At 41.5% G+C, this 6,836-nt stretch overlaps 2 pseudogenes; one reads left to right on the top strand and one right to left on the bottom strand.

Annotated features, from left to right (window-relative positions):
• The window catches only part of LOC102991361 (centrosomal protein of 78 kDa-like), a 223,386-nt pseudogene that overhangs the window by 168,006 nt on the left and 48,544 nt on the right, over positions 1 to 6,836 (bottom strand).
• Positions 1 to 6,836, top strand: part of LOC102984453 (dipeptidase 2-like) — a 40,008-nt pseudogene that overhangs the window by 28,949 nt on the left and 4,223 nt on the right.

Consider the following 6,836-nt stretch of genomic DNA (forward strand, 5'->3'; position numbering starts at 1 on the left):
ACTAGAGAGCTAATTAGGAAGACAATTATTAGCGTATGGTCATGAAAGTGTAGGAGTTCTTCTATGATAGGAGATGTTGCGTCTTGGAAGCCTAGTTGAAGGGGGTATGCCATGGAGATATACAGGGTTTTCACTTGTAATTTAACTTTGACAAAGTTATGTAAGGTTTTACTAATATCTCGTTTATGAAGAAAGACATAAAGGTTATGATGTTGGCTTGAAACCAACTGGAGAGGGTTCGATTCCTTCCTATCTTGATCATTTTGGGTTGATATATACTGGTTCTTCAAATGTGTGGTATGGTGGAGGACATCCGTTTAGTCATCCGAGGTTTGTAGAGGTGAGGTCTACTGTTATTACTTCTCGTTTGGATGCGAAGGCTTCTCAGATGATGAAGATTATTAGTATGACTGCTGTTAGTGAGATGAATGAGCCTATTGATGAGATTGTATTTCATGTTGTGTAGGCGTCTGGATAATCAGAGTATCGCCGAGGCATGCCGGATAGGCCTAGAAAGTGTTGTGGAAAGAATGTTAGGTTTACGCCTACGAATATGATGAGGAAGTGGATTTTTGCTCATGTAGGGTTGAGCGTATATCCTGAGAATAGTGGGAATCAGTGAACGAACCCTCCTATGATGGCAAAGACAGCTCCCATTGAAAGAACGTAGTGGAAATGGGCAACTACGTAGTACATGTCATGGAGAACGATATCTAGTGAAGAATTGGCTAGGACGATACCAGTTAAGCCACCTACCGTGAAGAGAAAGATGAAACCTAAGGCTCATATTAAGGCAGGAGATCATTTAATGTTGCCTCTGTGAAGTGTTGCTAGTCAGCTGAAGACTTTTACCCTTGTTGGGATAGCAATGATTATGGTTGCAGATGTGAAGTATGCTCGTGTGTCAACGTCCATACCTACTGTGAATATGTGGTGGGCCCATACGATAAAGCCTAAGAACCCGTTAGAGATTATAGCTCAGACTATTCCCATATACCCGAAGGGTTCTTTTTTCCCGGAATAGTAAGTCACGATATGGGAAATTATTCCGAAACCAGGTAGAATTAGAATATAGACTTCGGGGTGGCCAAAGAATCAGAATAGGTGCTGGTATAAAACAGGGTCTCCTCTTCCTGCTGGATCAAAGAAAGTTGTATTCAGGTTTCAGTCAGTTAATAGTATGGTAATCCCGGCTGCCAGGACTGGTAGAGATAAGAGAAGTAATACGGCTGTAACTAGGATTGATCATACGAAGAGGGGTGTTTGGTATTGGGCTATAGCGGGTGGTTTTATATTAATAATGGTTGTAATAAAGTTGATGGCTCCGAGGATTGAGGAGACACCGGCTAGGTGTAGGGAAAAGATGGTAAGGTTTACTGATGCTCCTGCGTGTGCTAGGTTTCCGGCTAGAGGGGGATAAACAGTTCAGCCTGTACCTGCGCCGGCTTCGACTATTGAGGACGCTATCAGTAGTAGGAATGAAGGGGGAAGTAGCCAGAAGCTTATGTTGTTTATACGGGGGAAGGCTATGTCAGGTGGTCCAATTATTAAGGGGACTAATCAGTTTCTGAAGCCGCCAATTATGATGGGTATGACTATGAAGAAGATTATCACGAAGGCGTGGGCTGTTACCAGTACATTGTAGACTTGGTCATCTCCAATTGGTGTACTGGGTTGACCTAACTCAGCGTGGATTAGTAGGCTTAGGCCAGTGCCCACCATTCCCGCTCAGGCACCAAATAGTAGGTATAGAGTGCCAATGTCCTTGTGATTAGTTGAGAATAATCAGCGGTTTATGAAGATAGGTAAAATGGCCGAGTAGGTATTAGACTGTAAATCTAAAGACAGAGGTTGAACCCTCTTTTTACCAAGTCCTGTAGTGAGTAATCATATTGAATTGCAAATTCAAAGAAGCAGCTTCAATCCTGCCGGGGCTTCTCCCGCCTTTTTTCCCCCCACGGCGGGAGAAGTAGATTGAAGCCAGTTGATTAGGGTATTTGGCTGTTAACTAAAAGTTCGTGGGAAGTGTATCCCTCCAATCTAGTGAGGATTTAGCTTAATTAAAGTGTTTGATTTGCATTCAATTGATGTAAGATATAGTCTTGCAGTCCTTATTGGGAGTGAAATTGTCATTTTATTTTTATGTTGTTTGTGGAGGGGAATAGGGTTAATGCTGTTGAGTAGGTGAGGCGTATGTAGAAGTACAGGTTGAGTAGTGCTGTGATGGCTATGAAGGTTGGTATGACAAGGGCTTCATTTTTTGTTAATTCTTGGATAATTATTCATTTGGGTATAAAACCTGAAAGTGGTGGGAGTCCCCCTATAGAAAGTAGGGTAAGTATAGTGAGGGTTGTGATAACGGGTGTTTTGTTTCATGTCTGGGACAAGGATAATGTGGTTGTGGTTGAGTTTTGGATAAATAGTATAAATATGGTGAAAGTTATTGTGATGTAAATTAGTAGGTTTAGTAAAGTTATAGTCGGGTTGTAGAGTAGGATGGTAGTTATTCATCCTATGTGGGCGATTGATGAATAGGCCATGATTTTTCGGAGTTGTGTCTGGATTAGTCCCCCTCAACCTCCGATTAGAATGGAGAGTAGGGATATGGTTAGTATTAGATCTGTGTTAATTGATGGTGAAATTTGGTAGAGAATGGATAGGGGTGCGATTTTTTTGTCATGTAAGTAGGATTAGGCCTGTGGCTAAGGGGATACCTTGTGTGACTTCAGGCACTCAGAAGTGGAATGGTGATAGCCCTAGCTTGATGGCTAGGGCTATTGTTATTAGTTTTGATGCTGTTGGGTTGAATAATTTGGTGACAGTCCATTGGCCGGAGTGCGACAGATTGATTATGACTGCAATTATGAGTAGGGTGGATGCGGTAGCTTGAGTTAGGAAGTATTTAGCGGAGGCTTCTATGGCCCGGGGATTAAAGACTTTTATTATGATGGGGATGATGGCTATCATGTTTATTTCAAATCCAATTCAGGCGAAGAGTCAGTGAGAGCTGATGATTACGATTGTCGTGCCTAGGATGAGTGTTGCTAATGTAATGATAAAGATGAATGGGTTTATTAGTATGGGAAGGGTATAAACCAACATTTTCGGGGTATGGGCCCGATAGCTTGTTTAGCTGACCTTACTGTAGATTGTGGTGTAGTAATATGGTAGCACGAAGAACTTTGAATTCTTAGGGATAGGTTCAATTCCTATTATTCTAGAAATAAGAGGATTTAAGCCTCTATTATTTACTCCATCAAAGTAACTCTTTTGTCAGACATATTTCTTATATTTGAGGGGGAATGCCTGCTGCTATGATAGGTAATGAGATATGTCATATACAGAGGGCCAATGTTAGAGGGAGAACATTTTTTCAGAGTAAGTGTATTAGCTGATCATATCGGAATCGGGGGTAGGATGTTCGGATTCACAGGAAGGACATTGTAAGTAATAGCGTTTTGAGAATGAGATTTGTTGTGTGTAGTTCTGGTGTGTAGGGGTCGTGGTATGCCCCTAGGAACAGAATGGCTGTGAATATGTTTATTATGATGATGTTGGCATATTCTGCTAGAAAGAAGAGGGCAAAGGGGCCCGCTGCATATTCTACGTTGAAGCCGGAGACTATGAGGTTTGTTGTGTGTAGTTCTGGTGCGTAGGGGTCGCGGCATGCCCCTAGGAACAGAATGGCTGTGAATATGTTTATTATGATGATGTTGGCATATTCTGCTAGAAAGAAAAGGGCAAAGGGGCCTGCTGCATATTCTACATTGAAGCCGGATACGAGTTCTGATTCTCCTTCTGTTAGGTCAAAAGGGGCTCGGTTAGTTTCTGCAAGGGTGGAGATAAATCATATTATGGTTAGTGGTCATAAGGGGAAGAGTAGTCAGAGTTGTTCTTGGGTTGTGGTTAGTGTTGATAGGGTGAAGGAGCCGTTTATTAATAAGACTGATAGGAGGATAATGGCTAGTGTTACTTCGTATGAGATTGTTTGTGCTACTGCCCGGAGGGCTCCGATTAGTGCGTATTTTGAGTTGGAGGCTCAGCCGGACCATAGAATGGAGTAGACAGCTAGGCTAGATATTGCTAGTATAAACAGGACTCCTAGGTTTATGTTAATAAGGGGGTATGGCATGGGCAGGGGGCTCCATATTGTGAGGGCTAGGGTTAGGGCTAGTATGGGTGCGATAATGAACATGGTGGTGGAGGATGTGGCTGGAAGTAGGGGTTCTTTGGTGAATAATTTAATTGCGTCAGCAAAGGGTTGGAGTAGTCCATGTGGGCCGACAATGTTTGGTCCTTTTCGGAGTGGTATGTATCCTAGGATTTTACGTTCTACTAATGTTAAGAATGCTACGGCCAGGAGGATAGGGAGGGTAAGCGTTAGGATGTTAATTATAAACATTCTGTTGAGGAGGGGATTTGAACCTCTGGGTGTAAAAGCTTAAGTTTTATGCAATTACCGAACTCTGCCACCTCAACAATGCCCTGATCTTGGGCAAGGCTAGTTTGCGCTTATTTGTTAAATTAAGACTAGATCATTAGTTGTTTGAAGGCACGTGTGTAAAGTTGGCCTTATTTCTCTTGTCCTTTCGTACTAGGAGAAATGCGCAACAGATAGAAACCGACCTGGATTACTCCGGTCTGAACTCAGATCACGTAGGACTTTAATCGTTGAACAAACGAACCCTTAATAGCGGCTGCACCATTAGGATGTCCTGATCCAACATCGAGGTCGTAAACCCTATTGTCGATATGGACTCTAGAATAGGATTGCGCTGTTATCCCTAGGGTAACTTGTTCCGTTGATCAAAGCTTTGGATCAATAAGTGATGTTATGCTTTGGCTGGTAGGCCTAGGCTTTAATCACTCGGAGGGGTTTTTGTGCTCCGAGGTCACCCCAACCGAAATTGTCAACCCATATAAGTTTTTTTTATCCCTTGGTGGGTTTGAGGTTGTGATTTTTGGGTTGATTAATTGAAGCTCCATAGGGTCTTCTCGTCTTGATTTGTTATTCCCGCCTCTTCACGGGAAGGTCAATTTCACGGATTAAAAGTAAGAGACAGTAAAACCTTCGTGTGGCCATTCATACAAGTCCTTATTTAGAGAACAAGTGATTATGCTACCTTTGCACGGTCAGGATACCGCGGCCGTTTAACCGTTAGTCACTGGGCAGGCAGTGCCTCTAATACTGATTATGCTAGAGGTGATGTTTTTGGTAAACAGGCGAGGTTTGTGTTTGCCGAGTTCCTTTTACTTTTTTTAATCTTTCCTTAGTGCACACCTGTGTTGGGTTAACAGTGGATTTAATAAATGGTTTGGCGTTGGGCTTTATTTATTGGTTGTTAACTATCAGTATATTATCAGTTACTGACATAAGCTTGTGCAAGGAGAAAAAATTTCTTGTTACTCATATTAACAGTATTGCTTCTATAATTGTATAGATTAGTCCAATAATTACACTAGGAGTTGATTTGTTTGTTGTTGGGATTATAACACAGTCTTATTGTTGAGCTTGAACACTTTCTTAATTGATGGCTGCTTTTAAGCCAACTATGGTATGTGTGTATTTTTACTCTCTAGTCAAGGTTGTATCCGTTTCTAAAAAGCTGTACCTTTTTAGACTAACAATTAAATATACAATGGAACTTCGTGGGGTTCTTGGTATTATTTAATGTTGAACTAAGATTCTTTTCTTGGACAACCAGCTATCACCAGGCTCATTAGGCTTTTCACCTCTACTTACAAGTCTTTTCACTATTTTGCCACATAGATGAGTTCGTTCTAGGTACTGCCCGTAAGTAGCTCGACTGGTTTCGGGTAGTTTAACTTAAGGTCTCTTCGCTAAGTTATTACTAGTTAAGTCATTATGCAAAAGGTACAAGGGGTAAGCTTTGCTTTTTTTTACTTTTAGTATATTTTTCATCTTTCCCTTATGGTACTTTCTCTATAGCATCACTAGTGGTTTAGATTTCTATCTCCTATACTTCGAATGTGTGGTGAATGTTTTGTTTGATTAGTTTGTGATGGTAGTGGTTGAGGGGTGTGGGCTAGATTTAGTTCAAGATATACACGAGTTGTGGAATCTTCTAGGTGTAAACTAGATGCTTCATTTAAGCTACATCTTGTTTTATCCAAGCAAACTTTCCAGTATGCTTACCTTGTTACGACTTGTCTCCTCTTGTGTGGTTGCTCGGCAGGAATTAATGGATTGAGGCTTCGCTGTGGTACTTGAGGAGGGTGACGGGCGGTGTGTGCGTGCTTCATGGCCTTATTCAATTAAGCACTCTGCTCTTAATTTACTACTAAATCCTCCTTTAGTTTTTAGGTATCATAAAAACTTTCGTAGGGTATAAGGGTGTTCTATGGTGTAGAAAATGTAGCCCATTTCTTCCTACCCCATGGGTTACACCTTGACCTAACGTTTTTACGTAGGGTAGTTATGCTTACTCTCATTCCCGTGGGGGTGTGGCTAAGCAAGGTGTTGTGAGCTGCTGGTGTGGCGTGCTTGATACCTGCTCCTTTTGATCTTTGTGATTTGGAGGGCATTTTCACTGGGATGTAGATACTTGCATGTGTAAATCTGTTAAGAGCTAATAGGAAGGCTGGGACCAAACCTTTATGTTGGTGGGACTAGTGGGTCCATCTAGACATCTTCAGTGTCTTGCTTTATTAAAAGTTTAAGCTACACTAACCCATTTACATATGAAAAATGTTCGTACAATTGTGTCATGAGGCTTGTGTCAGATTTAGTATTGATTTTTTGAAAAAATGCCTTGCAAATCTAGGGAGCAAGCTGTCAAGGGAGGTGGTGAGTATCTAAGAAGACGATTAGTATT

Source organism: Physeter macrocephalus, chromosome 12 (genome assembly GCF_002837175.3).
Source record: "Physeter macrocephalus isolate SW-GA chromosome 12, ASM283717v5, whole genome shotgun sequence".
NCBI classification, from domain to species: domain Eukaryota; kingdom Metazoa; phylum Chordata; class Mammalia; order Artiodactyla; family Physeteridae; genus Physeter; species Physeter macrocephalus.